This window comes from Lepisosteus oculatus, chromosome 14 (genome assembly GCF_040954835.1).
Source record: "Lepisosteus oculatus isolate fLepOcu1 chromosome 14, fLepOcu1.hap2, whole genome shotgun sequence".
In the NCBI taxonomy this organism is placed as follows: Eukaryota; Metazoa; Chordata; class Actinopteri; order Semionotiformes; family Lepisosteidae; genus Lepisosteus; species Lepisosteus oculatus.
In genome coordinates this window covers 26,150,996-26,171,055 of record NC_090709.1, presented here as the reverse complement: position 1 = coordinate 26,171,055, position 20,060 = coordinate 26,150,996, and the positions used below count along the sequence as shown (strand labels likewise).

Sequence of the window (20,060 nt, the reverse complement as noted above, 5' to 3'; positions counted from 1 at the left end):
CTGCCGGGAAGAACAAGAAGAGGAAGAGGAGGTGCAGGTGAGCAGACAGGGGGGCGCCGCCCGGTCGTGTCTGTGATTCAAGGAGGAGTCTCCTCTTGCTGTTTGATGTCATGGTGATGTCTGTGTCTGTGTCCCTCACACCTGCAATAACAATATTCTTTCCAGGTTCCTTTCCTGGTTCTGTGCCAGCTAAGAACTGGACTGGACTGGACTGGACTGGAGTTGAGGGACGCCAGACTGGACTGCACTGAGGCTGAGGGGCCCCAGACTGGACTGGACAGGAGCTGAGGGACACCAGACTGGACTGGACTGGAGCCTAGGGACACCAGACTGGACTGGACCGGAGCTGAGAGACACCAGACTGGACTGGACTGGAGCTGAGGGGCCCCAGACTGTGCTGGACCGAAGCTGAGGGACCCCAGTCTGGACTGAAGCTGAGGGACACCAGACTGTGCTGGACCGAAGCTGAGGGAACCCAGTCTGTGCTGGACCGAAGCTGAGGGACCCCAGTCTGGACTGAAGCTGAGAGACCCCAGACTGGACTGGACTGAAGCTGAGGGGCCCCAAACTGGACTGGACTTAAGCTGAAGCTTGTAATTTTTGTTCTTTTGTTAAGCATCAATAAAATTTTTTTTAAAAAAATCTGTTTAGCTTTTGGTTTTTTCCCTCCCCCCCCCCCAAAGTTGCTGCTGGGAGAGGTGTGAGTGGGGCCAGCAGGGGGCGCTCTCACCCTGCGGTCTGTGTGGGTCCTGATGCCCCAGTATAGTGACAGGGGACAGTGGACTGTAAACAGGCGCCGTCCTTCGGATGAGACGTCAAACCAAGGTCCTGACTCTCTGTGCTCATTAACAATCACGGGGTGTTTCTGGAGAAGAGTAGGGGTGTTACCCCACTATCCTGGCCTGATTCCCCCCCTGGTCTTGACCCATCATGGCCTCCTAATCACCCCCCTCTCTGAACTGGCTCCATCCCTCTGCTCTCCTCCCCACTGGATCCCCCTGACCTGGGAATGGCTCTGAGTGGAGAGTCCAGACGAATTAATTATTATTATTATTCGTGCTGCACTGGGCTTCAGTTCTGGCAGTGAGAGGGGGACTCTGTGATCAGTACAGATACTTATGACTGTATAATAATACACGATAGAAATGGAAAACAGGGTAGCGCTGTAGTCTCTTCGAAACGTTTTGAACTGCCAGAAGAAGTTTTCACAACCCGGACTCGTGAAGGTACAGGTCTTCTCCCATTGTCCGGAGCAAGGTGTATGGTGTCCTGGTGATTTCTCCCGTTTTGAACGGAGTTTAATGTCGCGTTTCTACTTTATTAGAGAGAGGCACTGAACATCCTGTGATGGACTGCTGTCCTGTCCAGGGTGTGTGAGTGTGTGTGTGTCCTGTGATGGACTGCTGTCCTGTCCAGGGTGTGTGAGTGTGTGTGTGTCCTGTGATGGACTGCTGTCCTGTCCAGGGTGTGTGTGTACTGTGATGGACTGGTATCCTGTGAAGGACTGGTGTCCTGTCCAGGGTGTGTGTGTGTCCTGTGATGGACTGGTGGATCACAATATTAATTCTCCTCCTTGATTCCCTCCTTCATCGCCAGAGTGAAAGCGGGACACGGCAGTAAAAGCTCAGCCCTGCGGCTGGTGGTCCTCTTGGCCACACGGGGGCGCTGTGGCTCCACGGGGGGGGGTTATGTTCAAGTCCCGCTGGGAATCGCACCGACGCGGCGGAGTTCGTGAACGTCCCAGACACCAAGAAAACGAGAGAGAGAAAAAAGGTCGTTTTCGGGGTTCAAGAAGCAACCCCGAGATTCAGGGAGTTTCCCCGCTGAGCTTACTCTGCCGAGAACACGCAGGTTTTATTTTTTTCCCGTTCCCCCCCTCACACAGGCCGTTTCTGTAGCGTGAAGTTGTGTTTTTTTGCGCGGCGGTCCGTGAGGGGCGAAATTGTATTTATTTTTTTCCACGGTCTGAAACAGAAACGGCCGGGTGGTGTTGTAGAGAGGTCGACGTGCCTGGTTTTCCTCGTCTGCGAAGCCCGTTTTTTTTTTTTTGGGGGGGGGGGGGGGGGTTGTGAGGTCCCACGCAGCGCTCGGAAAAGAAAATGGTGTTTCTTTTCCCCGCATGACGGGGGGGATCCCGTGTTTTTTGGACGTGGCGTGGCCCGAAATTTCCGCCCTTGGCCGCTAGAGGGGGGTGGAGGTTGGTCTTTCTTTGACTTGGGGGTCGGGGGGGGTGCTAATTTCACTTAACCAAACCCCACGGAAACCCGTGTTGGACGTGGGGGTGCTGAATGCGCCCTCCACATGATTTTGTTTTTAAATTCAAGTGCAGCTTTTGTAACCCTTGGGTCGGAAACAGCTGGACCCGTTTCCCCTTCCTGTCCGAGGTGGCGACTACCGGGGTTGTACAGGGACACCCGGCTGGCCGCTGAGAGTTGGAAAAATAAAATGTCCACCTAAAAAAAAAAACAACCGCGAAAAATGTCGGCCATTTTTGTTTCGCGGCCAAGCCATGAGCGCGTCGGGGGCGACGTCACGGGGGTGTCACAATGAGCCGCCTGACGTCACAGAGCGGCGGATTCTAGCGGGGGGGCGGCGCCGGAGCCTCGTGAGCTCAGAGGAGTGAAGAGAGAGGAGGAGGAAAGGACTATATAGCGCTTTCTAAACACGTGTTTCTTCCAAAAAAGATTCGTGGGTTACTTCGACTTCAATCAAATAATAGTTCCAGCTTCAGATTCACTCTGAAGTATCCCCGTGAAATCGGTAAGTCAGTTAAAAATGCCGCTGTCGAGAAATAACAAAATAAGTTGAGAAATAAGTTGTTGTTTTTTTCCCGTTACTCCACTCTTATGGGTGTGATCGTGCTGTAAAAAGATATTGAGAGGAGGTGCACCTCTACACAGAGAGTGGTGGGGGTGGGGAACAAGCTGCCCAGCCCTGTGGTTGAAGCCGATACCCTGGCTTCTCTCCAGACACAGCTGGGTGAGCTCCTCCAGTCAGGACAGGAGGCTCTACTATACACAGAGGGGGGCGGGGGTGGGGAACAAGCTGCCCAGCTGTGTGGCTCCGCCCCCTCCACTCCCCTCTGTGACTCTGCTTGTCTCGGCAGGGCGATGGACCGACAGAGATGCCGCACGGCCGTGCGCGGTCGCAGCAGGACCCGGGCCCGGCGAGGCGTTGTAAGTCCACCCCTCCCGCCCGCCGTCCAGCGTCCAGCATCCAGCCCTCCTCCGACTGGCCTCTCCGCCCCCAGAAGCGCTCGCTGTATTATAATAATAATAATAAACTTCACTGATAGAGCACCTTTCACACACATAGCAGCGCAAAGCGCTTGACAGACCAGGTCTCACGGTAACACCTCCAGACGAGGAGAGACACTTCCAGTGGTGATCTTGACTGAGGACACGCCTCGGCTCGAGACAGGGTCGCGGGTCCGAGGAAAACCAAGCTGCAGGTCCATTATGGCCTTCTGAGAGCACAGATTGCCTCTGGACGTCCTACACTCTTCCTGGACACACTGTAGAGACTCACCTGTCCGAACTCTCACTGGACACACTGTAGAGACTCACCTGTCCAGACTCTTACTGGACACACTGTACACACTCACCTGTCCAGACTCTCACTGGACACACTGTAGAGACTCACCTGTCCAGACTCTAACTGGACACACTGGACACACTCACCTGTCCAGACTCTTACTGGATACACTGTAGAGACTCACCTGTCCAGACTCTTACTGGACACACTGGTCAGACTCACCTGTCCAGACTCTCACTGGACACACTGTACACACTCACCTGTCCACACTCTCACTGGACACACTGTAGAGACTCACTTGTCCAAACTCTCACTGGACACACTGTAGAGACTGCCCAAGGCCCTTAGTCTCGACACGACTGGGCTGGGCTATTTGGTCAGAGCTGTCTCGGAGATGGGCTGTTTGGCGTCTTCACAGGTCACACCGGTCAGGCCGAACCCGGACTGGCAGCGGGAGAGGTCCTGGCCCAAGTCCCGGTGCTTTTCCGTAAGTCTGACCAGGTCGCCTTCCGCGAGACTGGACCGGCCGCCCTGTGGTGGGCCCGGTGCCCCACATCTACCCTACAGCTCCCCCACTGACCCCTAAACTCCCGATACCCTACAGCTCCCCCCACTGACCCCTAAACTCCCGATACCCTACAGCTCCCCACTCTGGCCCCTAAACTCCCAATACCCTACAGCTCCCCACACTGACCCCTAAACTCCCGATACCCTACAGCTCCACACTCTGACCCCTAAACTCCCGATACCCTACAGCTCCCCACTCTGACCCCCACAGTCCTGATGGCCGAGAGGTCTCTGCTTGCTGTAGTGATTGAGTGAGCTCTGTGGACCTAACCTCTGTCTTGTGTCCTCGTTTCCAGCGTCTCCTAGTGGTCCGTCATTTCACCAGAGCTGAAGGTGAGATCTGGGGAGGAGACAGAGCACCCCCTAACACCCCTGAGCTAGGTTACAGGGTAAGACAGCTTCTTACTGTTGGACACACCTGTCCACACTCTTTCTGGACACACTGGACACACTTGCCTGTCCGGACTCTTACTGGACACACTGGACACACTCGCCTGTCCGGACTCTTACTGGACACACTGTACACACCCACCTGTCCAGACTCTTACTGGACACACTGTACACACCCACCTGTCCAGACTCTCACTGGACACACTGTCCACACACCTGTCTGGGCTCTTATTGGACACACTGTCCACACTCACCTGTCCAGACTCTTACTGGACACACTGTACACACTCACCTGTCCACACTCTCACTGGACACACTGTACACACTCACCTGTCCAGACTCTTACTGGACACACTGTACACACTCACCTGTCCAGGCGTAGTCTCTGCTCCTCATCCCCCCTGCGTTGTGTCTCCCCCTCTCCCTGCTGGACAGAATCCCGTGGTGTCTTCGTGTTTCCCCGAGTTCGTCCAGAAGCTGGAGAGGGCGGCCGAGCTGCAGCTGGAGCTCCCGGGGTCACCCGGCTCGTCCCGCTCCGGCTCGTCCCGCTCGGGCTCGCCCAGCTCGTTCGGCTCGGTGTCCCCCCCCTCCTCGCCCGAGAGCCCCCTCCGCTCCCCGGCCCCCTCAGGCCCCTGACCGTCCCACCCCGCCGCCCCCCCTTCCTCCCCGCCATGCCCCTCGAGCCCCCCCTGCTGCCCGGGGCGGTGCCCCTGCCCCTGCCCCCGCCCGTCCTGCCCCCATCGCCCACCCGGCCCCGCCAGGCCCCGCCTGGGGCTCCCCAGTGCGGAGGGCAGGGAGAGAGGCTGAGATGTCTGACGAGGCAAGTGGGGCAGAGTCTGTCCGTCTGTCCGTCTGTCTGTCCATCTGTCCTTCTGTCCATCTATCCTTCAGTCCATCTGTCCCTCTGTCCATCTGTCCCTCTGTCATTCTGTTCTTTTCTCTGTCCATCTGTCCATCTGTCTTTCTGTCCTTTTCTCTGCCTTTCTGTCCATCAGTCCATCTGTCCTTTTCTCTGTCTTTTTGTCCATCTGTACTTCTCTCTTTCTGTCTTTCTGTCCTTCTGTCTGAGTCTCTCCATGTCTCCCTGCTCTCTGTCTGTCCTGCGTTGTCCCAGCTGGGTCTCTCTCCCTGTGTCTCTCCGTGTGTCTCCCTGCTCTCTGTCTGTCCTGCGTTGTCCCAGCTGGGCCTGTCTCCCTGTGTCTCTCCGTGTGTCTCCCTGCTCTCTGTCTGTCCTGCATTGTCCCAGCTGGGCCTGTCTCCCTGTGTCTCTCCGTGTGTCTCCCTGCTCTCTGTCTGTCCTGCGTTGTCCCAGCTGGGTCTCTCTCCCTGTGTCTCTCCGTGTGTCTCCCTGCCTGTCTCTCTGTCTGTCCTGCGTTGTCCCAGCTGTGTCTCCCTCCCTCCTCTCTCTCTCCATGTGTCTCCCTGCTCTCTGTCTGTCCTGCGTTATCCCAAATGGGTCTCTCTCCCTGTGTCCCTCCTTGTGTCTCCCTGCTCTCTGTCTGTCCTGCGTTGTCCCAGCTGGGCCTGTCTCCCTGTGTCTCTCCGTGTGTCTCCCTGTCTGTCTCTCTGTCTGTCCTGCGTTGTCCCAGCTGGGCCTGTCTCCTCTGCTCTCTGCCTTCAGCTCTGTTCGCTGATGTCCCGCCAGCCCGTCACTCTCTCAGCCTGTCTCTTGACTTGCAGGAGGAAGAGGAGGTGGAGACAGCTCTACCGGCAGGAGAGAGGAAGGAGGTCAGTGCTGGTCCCACCCTGCCCCCTGTCCTGTCTGTGGTGGAGTTTTGCCGTCTTGTCTGTCCCTGGGTCTCATTGTCTCTCTCTCTTTCAGCCCTGTCTGTCAGTGTCTCTCTTGGCCTGCTGTCTGCCTGTCCCTGCCTCTCTGTCTCTCTCTCTTTCAGCCCTGTCTGTCAGTGTCTCTCTCCTCCTCCTCTCTGTCCTCAGTGTGTCTCTCTCCTCCTCTCTGTCCTGTGGTGTCCAGGCAGTGTGTCTCTCTCCTCCTCCTCCTCTCTGTCCTGTGGTGTCCAGTGGGTCAGTATTAGTGGGCTACACCCAGGCTCACTCACTGCGAGTGTGATCTCAGCAGAGTCTCTGTGCTCTTGGGACACTTGACTCACCTGTCTCTCTCTTTCTCTCCCTGTGCTGTCCCTCTCCTGCCCCCTCTCTCCCTCCTTGGACTCCAGCTGGAGGAGGTCCAATCACCACCTCCTGTGAGACAGAAGAAAAATAAGGAGGGTAATGCTCTGATCCTCTCTTTACTCCTGTCCAGTGTCCAGTCAGTGTCCAGTCAGTGTGTCTGTATGAACCCCTCTCTCTCTCAGTGCAGTGTTCATGTACTGGAGTGTCCAGTCAGTGTGTCTGTATGAACCCCTCTCTCTCTCAGTGCAGTGTTCATGTACTGGAGTGTCCAGTCAGTGTGTCTGTATGAACCCCTCTCTCTCTCAGTGCAGTGTTCATGTCCTGGAGTGTCCAGTCAGTGTGTCTGTATCAACCCCTCTCTCTCTCAGTGCAGTGTTCATGTACTGGAGTGTCCAGTCCGACTCTTAACGTGACTCTCCTGTCTCTGCTTCAGAAGCGCCGATGCGTCTTTTTGAAGTCCCTGAGCTGCGTGTCAGTGGAGACAGAAGATCAGGACGAGCCGATGGAGGCGGCGGAGACCGTAGCTCAGGAGAGGAAGAGCGAGGGAGAGGAGGAGCAGGCTGCCGGGAAGGACAAGAAGAGGAAGAGGAGGTGCAGGTGAGCAGACAGGAGGGCGCCGCCCGGTCGTGTCTGTGATTCAAGGAGGAGTCTCCTCTTGCTGTTTGATGTCATGGTGACGTATGTGTCTGTGTCCCTCACACCTGCAATAACAATATTCTTTCCAGGTTCCTTTCCTGGTTCTATGCCTGCTAAGATCTGGACTGGACTGGACTGGACTGAACTGGACTGGACCGGAGCTGAGGGACACCAGACGACTGGACTGCAGCCTAGGGACACCAGACAGGACTGGACCGGAGCTGAGAGACACCAGACTGGACTGGACAGGAGCTGAGGGACACCAGACTGTGCTGGACCGAAGCTGAGGGACCCCAGTCTGGACTGAAGCTGAGGGACATCAGACTGTGCTGGACCGAAGCTGAGGGACACCAGACTGTGCTGGGCCGAAGCTGAGGGACCCCAGTCTGTGCTGGGCCGAAGCTGAGGGACACCAGACTGTGCTGGACCGAAGTTGAGGGACCCCAGACTGTGCTGGTCTGAAGCTGAGGGACCCCAGACTGGACAGCACTGGAGCTGAGGGACACCAGACTGGACTGGACTGGAGCTGAGGGGCCCCAGACTGGACTAGACTGGAGCTGAGAGGCCCCAGACTGGACTGGACCAAAGCTGAGGGACCTCAGGCTGTGCTATACCGAAGCTGAGGGACCCCAGACTGTGCTGGACCGAAGCTTAGGGACCCCAGTCTGGACCGAAGCTGAGGGACCCCAGTCTGTGCTGGACCGAAGCTGAGGGACCCCAGACTGGACCGAAGCTGAGGGACCCCAGTCTGTGCTGGACCGAAGCTGAGGGACCCCAGACTGGACTGAAGCTGAGGGACCCCAGACTGCACTGGACTGAAGCTGAGGGGCCCCAGACTGTGCTGGACCGATGCTGAGGGACCCCAGTCTGGACTGAAGCTGAGGGGCCCCAGACTGGTCTGGACTGAAGCTGAGGGGCCCCAGACTGGACTGATGACCTTTTGTTAAGCATCAATAATTTTTTTTAAAAAAAAATCTGTTTAGCTTTTGGTTTTTTCCCTCCCCCCCCCCCCCCCTAAAGTTGCTGCTGGGAGAGGTGTGAGTGGGGCCAGCAGGGGGCGCTCTCACCCTGCAGTCTGTGTGGGTCCTGATGCCCCAGTATAGTGACGGGGGACACTGGACTGTAAACAGGCGCCGTCCTTCGGATGAGACGTAAAACCGAGGTCCTGACTCTCTGTGCTCGTTAACAATCCCGGGGTGTTTCTGGAGAAGAGTAGGGGTGTTACCCCAGTGTCCAGGCCTGATTCCCCCCCTGGTCTTGACCCATCATGGCCTCCTTATCACCCCCCTCTCTGAACTGGCTCCATCCCTCTGCTCTCCTCCCCACTGAGAGCTGCTGTGTGCTGAGCGGACTGGAGCATCATCCAGGTAGGGGCTGCATACTGGGGGGGCTGGAGGGGATCCCCCTGACCTGGGAGGAGCTCTGAGTGGAGAGTCCAGACTTATTAATGATTATTATTATTCGTTCTGCACTGGGCTTCAGTCCTGGCAGTGAGAGGGGGACTCTGTGATCAGTACAGATACTTATGACTGTCTAATAATACACGATACAAATGGAAAACAGGGTAGCGCTGTAGTCCCTTCGAAACGTTTTGAACTGCCAGAAGAAGTTTTCACAACCCGGACTCGTGAAGGTACAGGTCTTCTCCCATTGTCCGGAGCAAGGTGAGAGGTCACCCCCTCGGGGCGCAGTATCTCCGATGCACCCCCCCACCACCACCCAAAACGACACACACTTCTGTGACGATTGGGAGACCCCGGTTCGACAAGCCCCTGCGGTGGAGGAAACGACCCGCTGGAGAGAACACGCAGACTCCACACAGAAGGGTCACCTCGGCATTTATTCCAACAGCAAAACAACACCAGAGAGAAACGGTCTCCGAAAGATAAGCGCACACCGGGAAAAACACGACAGGGTCATTACAAATGGGAATAGGAGTTCTTTTTTTCTTTTCCGGACGTCAGTTGTATCGTGTCCTGGTGATTTCTCCCATTTCGAACGGAGTTTAATGTCGCGTTTCTACTTTATTAGAGAGAGGCACTGAACTTTGGGGAACGTGACATCCACCCAGTATTACCAGTAGGTTGATAAATATAAATGTTCTTTTTCCCCCCGTATGATACCTCGCGAAATATAACGATGGCCAACTCCTTAAGTCAAAATTTAAACCCTTCTCACGCTACAAGACAGTCCGTCAACATCGCCGCGGCCCGAAGCGCGACCTTCGGTATGACGTTGGCGGAAAAGGGGGTAGGGTAAGTACGTCACAGCCGGGGGAAGCCCCTATCACGTGAGAGGGGTGCTGCGGGCGACGAGCCCCCGGGGGCGAAGAGAAGTTGATTTGCGTGGGGTGTGGAAACACTACACGACCGGGCAAGCGAGCCTTTTTATTTTGTTTTGTTTTTTCCAGAACATCAGAACAACCGCAGAGATGACCATCGATCCACCTCCAGACGTTTCCTTTTTTGTCCTCTTTGGCCTCCAAAATAAAAAAAAAAACTGGGATCCATCGCCAAATTAAAACGTCAACCACTTTTCGGGCTTTCTTGCTGTCCATGATGAAACCGTCATGGTTGTGTAAGCATACGTTACGTCACAGACCGGCGGCGCTCGGACGTGAGGAGTGTCATTATGTTTTTGAAATGGCACGTCAGACAAGATCTCTGACAAGATCTCCGAAAAACCCAAACCTGTAAGATTCAATTTCAATTCAGTTTTTTTATATAGCGCCTTTCACAACAAGAATGCCCCAAGACCCCGAACAAAGGAGTAGTTCCACACCCCCACCACCCTCTGTGTACAGTAGAGCCCCCTATACTGACTGGAGGAGCTCACCCAGCTGTGTCTGGAGAGAAGCTGGGGTATCGGCTTCAACCACAGGGCTGGGCGGCTTGTTCCCCACCCCCTTCTGTGTACAGAAGAGCTTCCTGTCCTGACTCCAGTAGGAAATGTCACCTGGAGGCAACACACCGGCTTCTTTTAACAGATCACCTCGGGAATCGGGAACAACGGAGCTGTGTGCGGCCGTCTGTACGGAGGGGTTCAGCGCGGGGGGGCTCCGGGCTCGGGTCTGGACCCGGGGGGGGGGGGGGGCTGTCTGTGTGGAGTCTGCATGTTCTCCCTGTGTTCTCCGGGTCCAAAGACAGGCTTTTGGGCTAATTGGCTTCTGGGAAAACTGGCCCTGGTGTGTGTGTGTCCTGTGATGGAGTGCTGTCCTGTCCAGGGTGTGTGAGTGAGTGTGTGTTTGTCATGTGATGGACTGGTTCCTGTCCAGGGTGTGTGAGTGTGTGTGTCTGAGTGTCCTGTGAGGGACTGGTGTCCGATCCAGGTTGTGTGTGTGTGTCCTGTGAGGGACTGGTGCCCTGTCCAGGGTGTGTGAGTGAGTGTGTGTGTGTCCTGTGATGGACTGGTGTCCTGTCCAGGGTGTGTGAGTGTGTGTGTCTGTGTGTCCTGTGATGGACAGATGGTACCAAGCCTGGACACCCATGAGACACTGGCTTCCTCAGAAGACTCTCACGGAGGGCACACTGTCCCTAACCCGGGTCCAGAAGAAACTACAGTGATCTATAATTCCTGCGCCTCGGAAGGGTTTATGACGTCTATGTCCAGCGCCCGCGACCGTGGACCGGCGGTTTGGCGTCGCGCTCCGCAGCTCGAGCTTTTTTATTTGGGGTCCCTCAGAATTGTGACAGAAATGTCAGTGAAACACAATAAAAAACGAAACTTTTTTTTAAAGGCGGTGAATGGATTTTCTGAGTAACCGTGTAGCGACTAACGTAAGGAAAAAAAGTTGTCTTTCCCTACGAAGACGTTTTGGTACAGGACTTTCTTTAAATATCAGTTGTGCATAGCGTTTTACAAAAAGTTGATGATGATCTTGGAGATAATTGGAAAGGAAAATTGAGATAACTACCAAAACGTTACGTGTGAAACGACAGGACAGAACTTTGAACCCACAAAGAAACAAAGGTATGAAATATTGCCTCGTCATGGGGGGTTGATAATTGTAGTAAGTGTTCCTAATTTTCGTAAAGAAATGTATATTATGGGAGTCACATGTGAGATTTAGTGTATATACGTTTCATATTGTGCATATATACGGGGTTAAAAAGTGGAATGAGTATGATTATAAACTCGTGTGTCCTATAATCAGATAATTTTTGAACAAGCTTTGATTAGACAGGTGAAAAACAACATCAGATCCTTTTTTTAATATATTCTCACGTCTGAATATAAGCTTCTCCCCTCTGGCCAACATTTCAGGGCTACCAGGTGTAGATCCCAAATTGAAACAAATATCAATTTGTTACCCAGTTAAACAGTTAATAGAAGTGAGTGACCAGGGTAAATAAAGGTGGGTCAGTGTAAACTGTTTATTCTGGACCAGACTTCGTCATGTGTGATATGTCATGACTTCTTATATTAAGTTTTATCTTTATATTTAGTTCTACATGTGTAATAGATGCGATGTGTGTCCATAAAAAGGTTTCTCCAGGGGAAAATCAAGTTCGTTTTAAAACCGTGTTTCCTTTTTAGGGTACGTTTGCATTCCAAGTGTGGGGTTTTTGCCTTTTTATCATATTTTGGATGTGAATCCGTGGTATTTTTGCTGAGACAAGTTGCCTTTCTTATATGCGGAGGGATCTGCTCGTGAGATGTCCGCTTGGTCCATTTCTGAGCTCAGTATAAGGTGTAGAAAGCATGACTGTCATCATAACCCGCCTCTCACCCAGGTGTGGAATAATGTTGTGACTATTGCTTCAGCAATAACATGCTGATTGCATGTTTCTAGATGGGTATAACAGAGATCTCAACTACTGAGGGGCCTTATTAATAAAGTCTCCACAGCCGAAGCGCTGTGTCTTTTTTCAGCTGGCGATAAACCTTTCCTCGATCCTTTGCGGACTTGTAAAACTGTTCATGATCAGAATAAAAAACGCTCACGCTAATACACAAGCACCCGTGTCTCGCCAAAGCTGACAAATAAACAGACGGACAAGCCGCACTGCAGGTGTGAACAGGGGAATGAGCGAGCGAGCGGGGATAGGGCGCCTCCTGCGCTTAAAAGCTTACAGCACCTGGTATTCCCAGGCGGTCTCCCACCCAAGTACTAACCAGGCCCATCCCTGTTTAGCTTCCAAGATCAGACGAGATCAGGCGTGCTCAAGGGGTGTTGCCATAAGCAAGAGCAAGGCTCGCTGGCACCCTTCTTATTGAGAGGACAGCTCCGTCACCTCTTTTGAGTAGGGGTGTAACCCCGGTGTCCTGGCCAAAATTTCCCCCCTGGCCTTTACCCCATCATGGCCTCCTAATAATCCCCCTCTATGAATTGGCTACATTACTCTGCTCTCCTCCCCACTGATAGCTGATGTGTGGTGAGCGTTCTGGCGCACTATGGCTGCCGTCGCATCATCCAGGTGGATGCTGCACATTGGTGGTGGTGGAGGGGAGACCCCATTACCTGTAAAGCGCTTTGAGTGGAGTGTCCAGAAAAGCGCTATATAAGTGTAAGCAATTATTATTATTAATTATTATTTTACGACGCTGCTTTTTTTCCCTTGCGTTTTTCTCTTCTTCCCACGTTCTCTCTCTTCACTGCCTTCGTCCCCGCTCTATTTCACTTCAGCCTTTCACTCTTGCTTCCTTCCAATGAGGACGGAGCTGCGGGAGAAAGGGCGCTATAGAGGATCGCTGTGGAGAGCTGCTGCTGTGCTTTGACATCTGAGCTCTGTGGAAAACGATCTCAATACAATTCTGAAAAACGCGACTCTCCGAACGCCAGCCGAACAAGTCTCCACAGCCGAAGCGCTGTGTCTCTTTTCAGCTGGCGATAAACCTTTCCTCGATCCTTTGCGGACTTGTAAAACTGTTCATGATCAGAATAAAAAACGCTCACGCTAATACACAAGCACCCGTGTCTCGCCAAAGCTGACAAATAAACAGAAGGACAAGCTGCACTGCACGTGTGAACAGGGGAATGAGCGAGCGAGCGGGGATAGGGCACCTCCTGCGCTTAAAGTCTTACAGCACCTGGTATTCCCAGGCTGTCTCCCATCCAACTACTAACCAGGCCCAACCCTGTTTAGCTTGCAAGATCAGACGAGACTGAACACATTCAGGGTGGTGTGGCCACAACCGAAAGCCATGGCGCCTAACTAGCTACTTGAAGCTATGTGTGGCTGGGGCTCTGTGTCCCCCGAGCGGGACTGAAGGATCGTTCGTGTGCAACTCTTTGGAAAGGAGCCTCTTTCCAAATCGCATTGCGTACCTGGATGTTGGCGAATGTGCTCCCTTGTGTTGGCTTGTCCCGCACTGGAGGAGAACAAACAAACTGCACGGAGGAGCACAAGGCAAGTCTTCAGAAGACAAAAACGTCCAGTGCACATCACTCTGAAAACATTTCTGGACTGTCGCGTGTTTATTTCAGCACATAAAGCGCACCAGTCCAACACGTCGGCCGGGCTCGCGGTGCCTCCGCCCTCTTGTGGCCTTGCGGCATCAGAGCAAGAGGCTCCTTCTCGCTGCCTTTCCGCTGTGTTGCAGAGCCCCGAGAGGGAACCTGGAGCGCACACTTTGTGGGGGGCGGGGAACCGCGTTCGCGCTCTGCCCCCGGTCTCTTGCGCGAGTACTAAATCTCACGGCGCCAGACAGCGGCCAGGAGACAAATACAATATCGCGGGACAGAGGGGCCTCGTCATTGATTGTTACATATGAGACGGGGATTAGGAGGAGACCCCGACTGATTGGTAAAGGGGAACACTAACACCAGAGAGACACCCCCGGAGTCTCTTTTTGAGAGACGCCCTGGGATTTCTTAATGGCCAAGGAGGGTCGGGACCTCTGTTTTATGCCTCCTCCGAAGGACGGCGCCTGTTTGTGCAGCAGAGTGTCGCCATCAGGATGCTGGGGCATAAGAAAGCCACACAGACCGCAGGGTGAGCGCTCCCTACTGGTCCCAGTCACACCTCCTGCAGGAGCAGCAGCAACCTGAGCTTTTCCGGGGGGAATCTCCCATCCGGGTGCCGGCTAGGCTCACACCTGCTGGGCTGCCGTGGGTGAGCCCAGTCGAGAGTCGCAGGGTGAGATCTAGTCACCGGGGAGAAACGATACAAGCGAAGGATTACTCGGCTCCCAGCACTTGAAAAGACCGACAAATGACTCATTCCCGCCGGAGCTGAATGTACCTGAATTCCCCCACCCCGCTGTGTTTGCTGTATTGTCTTTGAAGCCGGCCCCCGAGATGAGACGGGCTGTTCCTGTGCCCCAATTAACACTTTACAGGTGCCATTCCCCTGCATTGTGGCCATTGTCGGTGGTCACACGCGATAAGATAAGGTGGAGGAGAGCGGGGCACGCCCAGCGCCAGACATTCAAGGAGGGGGCTGTGCGAGGTGAGGTGAGGTGCGACATGCCGGAGCCCCGATGCTGCTAATGCGGAGCACTTGTTGAACTGGCATTGAAAGGACGTGTGCTCACGGAGCGAGCCTTCCCTGCGGCGGAGCGTGGAAACTTTCACCCCACGCTGCAGGAGTTGTGTCCCCTGCAGCGGTGCCGAGAGAACAGCACAGAAGGCAGCAGGCTCTGGAAAGCGGGTAAGAGACCGAGCCTTGTGGGCAGGCGAGCAGGCCCGTTTTTTGGAAATTGCTGAAAAGGCTCCGGTGTTTGTTCGGTGTGTGCCAGGCGCACGACTCGAGCTTGTGTAGCGAGCTGCCGGTCTGGTGTAATGCAAATGAGGCCGATTGCATCCTGGGACATGTCGGAATGCGCAATGGCGACTGCAGATGTGTAGGAAACGGCGCGCTCATTTTCTCGTTTTGCCCACACTTTTGAGTGTTAGTGTGGCGTGTGAGTGTGCGAAAGAGTGGGCCCAGCAGGAGGCGGTGGCGTGCGGGGCGAGGAGCTGGGCTAGGCTGCGCGATGTGTGCTGTGGGTGCGGGCCACTTGCAGGGGCTTGTACATCTTATACTTACCTGGCAGGGGAGATACCTTGATCATCCTGTAGGTGGAGTAGTTTGATTGTTTTCTTGTTTTGTGGAAGCAGTGTTTGTTTTGCAGTTTATGAGATGGCAACCTTTAGATCCCGCAGGAATGCTGTACGTTTTGAGCTTTTGGATGATCTCTTCATGGATCGTATGCAGTTCAGCAGAAAAGTGTTGCAGAAGAAACTTGGCTTTGAACTTCGGCACTTGGATTTCATCTTCGCTCTGCCAGGTCAGAAAGCATTTGAGGTTGTGTTTGCTACCTATCTTCTGTTTGAATAATGCGTGGATGTGTTTGAGGCAAAAAGAGGGAAAGTTCTTGCACTTGAGAAGATCAACTTGCAGCCTCTGACACAGAGAGTTAGGAAAACGGTGCATGTTGTTATGTTCTCAGAACTGGCAAAGACAGAGGACATTCATACCTGGCTTAACCAGTACTGCACCGTCCACCATGGAACTGAGGTTAGAGATGTTGATGGTATAAAAACAGGAGCAAGGAAATTCGAGGTTCACTTGCTACCGGACAGCGTAAATGGAGGTTTAAGGCACCTGCCGTCTACAATCCGGCTGGGTGCCTGCAATGGCTATGTGTTTTATATGGGACAACCAAAGGTGTGTCGGCGCTGTGGTGCTGTGGGACACCTGGCATCATCCTGCACTGTGAAATGCTGCAAGACCTGTGGCAAACAGGGACATTTAGCCTCTGACTGTTCAATGCTGCCAAAGTGCAATTTATGTGGCTCGGAAGGACACATTTTTAAGAACTGCCCTCACGCCTACGCCAATAAACTCAAAATGAGAAAGGATGAGGCAGTGCTTGTTTCAGCCAAACCGGCCCGAAAATCCAAAGCAAACAACAAGTCAAACAAAGAACCCTTGTTGGACAAAGACTCTCAGCCTCCAGCCACGATCAGTCCTGCTGTGGCTCCGGGGCCGGTGGAAGAGAAATCCACTACGCCCCCACAACCGCAGACTGCACCAGACGAGCACGAGGGTTTGAAAACCCCCGAGAACAGCAAGGACCCCTCCCCCACTCCTGCTCCTCAGAACGAGGGCCAGTGTGGGACCCCCCGGTGGAGCGGGTCCAGCGAGGATACCCAGGATTCAGCGGAGCTGCTTTTCTCAGACTCTGCAAGGGCTACAGATGCCCTCCTCTCCTCCATCCAGTCCATCACGGAGGATCTGCAGCAGCTGGTGGGTGAGGGGGAAGAGGAGACTGGTGCATCGGCTGCACCCCTTTCCCCTCAGTGCTCCCAGGAGCTGGACTTGAGGAAAAGGAAAAATGACTCTGTTTTCTCCCCGAGCGAGGAGGAAGGAGAGCATGGTGATGGGGACAGCTGGAACCCCTCCACCCCTCTCTCTACCCCATTCCTTGAAATGGACTCCGTGAACGCTTTTACTGCTGCCACCCTGATGAAGGCTCATTCAGAGGATGGCTGGCAGGAAATTGGTAAGAAGAAAAAGAAAAGAAGAAGGTAACAGGTGAGACAGAAGAGAAATGTGTTTTGTAAAGACTGGTTCCACTTTCTTATGTAATATATCTCTAAACATAATTTCTCTTAACACCAGAGGTATCAATGACAGAGTTAAATGTCAGTCTGTCTTTGATTACCTCCAGCAGAGAGAGGGAGATGTGTTGATGTTGCAGGAGTGTGCTTTAGCCTATCAAGAGAGGTTTAAAAGCTTTGAAGATAGGTGGGATAAAGGGCCTTCTGTTTGGTCAGGGGACAATAATAACAGAGCCTCTGGCGTGGCCATTCTTTTCAAAGGATGGGCATTCAAATTGAAAAGTATTCAGAGGGTCATAGATGGCAGGTTGCTGTGTGTGGATGTGGAATGGGGGACCGTTAACCTGTGGCTAATCAATGTGTATTGCCCTACTGATGTGGGAGGAAGGGTGGAGCTACTCAAGGCACTCTCCCCCCTATTGCTATGTAGCACAGACGTGATAGTGGGAGGGGATTTTAATTGTATCTTAGAGCACACAGACAGGCAGTCTAGCTCTCTGATAAAATTGGATTCCAGCTCACTGGCCCTGCAAAACTTAGTTCAAGACTTTAAACTCTCAGACACATATAGACGTACAGATGCAGCCATTCAAAATGGGTGAGGTATTTCACGGCATACCGCGACATGCCCACCGGGGTATCACGCGGTATCACGTGTGTCACGTGACTAGCTATCCGGCGTCGCCTTGTAAAACCGCCAGGGGGAGCTTAACCTCTCATGTACAGCATTCGAGCCTTTAATTTTGAACTGTGTATTACAGCATGTTAATCATCAGTCATTCAAATGTTGGTATATTTTATGAAAGCAAGATTGCTCAGTTGGACAAAAGTACACAACCTACCTTTATCAGAAATATTTATGCATCAAAGCCTTTACTGAAGATATTACTAATAGTATTAATAATGGATGACTTTGGACAAGCTGTATACTCAAAGTATAATTTCTTTAGCACATTTGTACAAGCACTTGGAATCTGTCCAAGCCATACTTTGTCAGGCATTTTGTTTTACTTCAACGGGCATAAAAACTTCCTTGCTTTTAACAGGGCGTTTCATAATTTCTAGCTACGAAAATGATTTAAAATGCGACACCTATCATGAAAAGAAAAAAATACACACCAGTATTCCATTTCTCCCTAAACATTGTAAGCTTCGAAGTCTTTAACTAACGTGATACCGGAGTCAACAAGCATACTTTTAGAATTTGATTTAAAGGGAATATAATATGGAATCGCGTATCTCAAGAATTTAATAACGGTATGATTATATCCGTGTACAGCGGGAGGGCTGTTTCGCCTGCCTGCTTATGCGAGCTGTCTTGTAGCCTACTGGTCTAGGTGCGTGACTACCAACTGGCAGGTTGTGTGTTTGAATCCAGCTGGTGCTGGACCTTTCAGTTTTATTTATTTATTTTTTAATCGCGTAACATAAACATATTACCATATGCAAACTGTACTGTATACAATATGTATATGTATATTTGATGTCTTAACTGTGCCCGTTTAAGTATTGAATATTCATATCTAATTTTACCACTGAAGGGAAATCTTAACATAAACAGTATATGGCTGGTCTCGGTACTTTAAAGAAAAAAATACACACCAGTATTCCATTTCTCCCTAAACATTGTAAGCTTCGAATGAAACCACTAAATAAAGACATAAATATAGAAATCTTAAGATTTGTTTTATTTAATGTTGGTAGCAGGATGAACTCTCAGAGTGTATATTTTGTCGCAAAGTTGCTACAAGATGTTAACAGTGAAAAAGGTATTTAGAAATGAGTTATTTCAAGATGAAAAAGAAAACATACACGAAACATGGTTTCATTACGACCAGAATCGGTCTTGAGATATTTTTAACTTGATTTACAGTATTTGAGAGGTATGTCTTAACACCGATACTACAGTGCTTAAGTACTGCTCACGTATATGTTTTTAGGTTTATATTATGCATTTCATACGGTCAAATTACTTTTGAGCAACTAATAAGAAGCGCTAAACGGTATGCGTTTTAGTTTCGTTTTTTGCTGGAACCCGTGGTTTCATATCAAGTACATACAAGTCATTTTTTAAATGTTGTAGTTCGTCTTGAAAAAATGTTACGAGTACATCATCTATCAACAATTACACAGGTTCTGTTTCCATATTGCGGATTTTGGTTAGGTACAGTATTATCAAATCCAGTGGCGCTGTGTGTTACTTTACTGAGTCCCAATCTGTGATTGAAACCTGTAAAACCGGTTTAATTCGTCACAGCCAGCACTCTTCAGGTGTGAGGGTCTTCTGCTCAGAATGAAACGCTAAAATGTTTGTGTATATTCTAATGGTAGTGGGGGCAGGGTGTGTGGGAACAGGTTTGTTCTTCACACCTGAAACATTTTCTCTGAAAGGATTTTCTTCGCAGTTTAACCGATCTTGTTACAGCATGTTGCAGTTTACTATTATTAACCATATTAATTTTAAGTGCTTAATGTAAAATCTTGTAAAAATATATTTTCATTGTTCAAATATACATTAATATACATTAAGTCTGACTATCATATAATAAGTTAAATACAAAACTAAAGAAAAAATAGGGTTAAATATAATTCAAAATATTTTGCTAACAATGTTAACTGTTTATGAATAATAAAATGTATTAACTAAGGAGTAGGATGGCACAGTTGTTAGTATGTTTTTTGTTTTGTTTCTTTTTCATAAATACAACAGTAGTACCTGATGTCTCAGTGGCTTTCAAAATTAAATTATGCATGCAAACCTGTGAACTAGAAAGATAACTAAGATTTTAATACTAATTAAATGACCGCGGGCACTTCCCACCCCCTCTACATTCTCAGAGTAGAACAGACTAACATTCTAATGAAAGACGGTCCACCCCCCACGGACAGGAAAAGTGCCCACAGGCACTTAAACTTAATATGGTCAGTAACGGAAAACAGTAACATGGTAAGAAGGAGCACGTACAAACGTTTTCGAAATAACCACATGTAAGACTCTGATCCTAAAAATGTTTAGGGAGAAAGTGGAATACTGGTGTGTATTTTTTCTTTAAACTACCAATACCAGCCATATACAGCCTGTAACGTAGGGATTTCTATATGTCTTTATTTAGTGTTTACATTAGTGACAAAGGCTAAAGCTTCAGTAACGTGTACATATCTCCACTTTTTATAAAACGACTTGGTTGAAAACTGTTCCAGAGCCACTGTTGTTTCATCAGTGAAAAGTACATCATGAAATGCCTCTCCCTGTTCAATCCACTGGAAAAAAGAAAAGGAGCATAAAGCTTCTGATGGTCATAAACGATATTCATTT

General features: G+C 51.2%; 1 protein-coding gene, 1 long non-coding RNA gene and 2 pseudogenes across 2 annotated transcripts in view; 2 read left to right on the top strand and 2 right to left on the bottom strand.

Annotated features, from left to right (window-relative positions):
* LOC138242535 (scavenger receptor cysteine-rich type 1 protein M130-like) overlaps window positions 1-20,060 on the top strand; it is a 358,811-nt gene that overhangs the window by 102,326 nt on the left and 236,425 nt on the right. The gene's annotated exons all lie outside the window — the stretch shown is intronic.
* On the top strand, window positions 3,953-4,956 carry LOC138242494 (uncharacterized). The gene is made up of 3 exons (XR_011191625.1): window positions 3,953-4,021; window positions 4,398-4,490; window positions 4,927-4,956. It is a non-coding gene; the product is annotated as an uncharacterized lncRNA (long non-coding RNA).
* Window positions 12,324-12,441, bottom strand: LOC138218722 (5S ribosomal RNA; annotated as a pseudogene).
* On the bottom strand, window positions 13,276-13,394 carry LOC138219196 (5S ribosomal RNA; annotated as a pseudogene).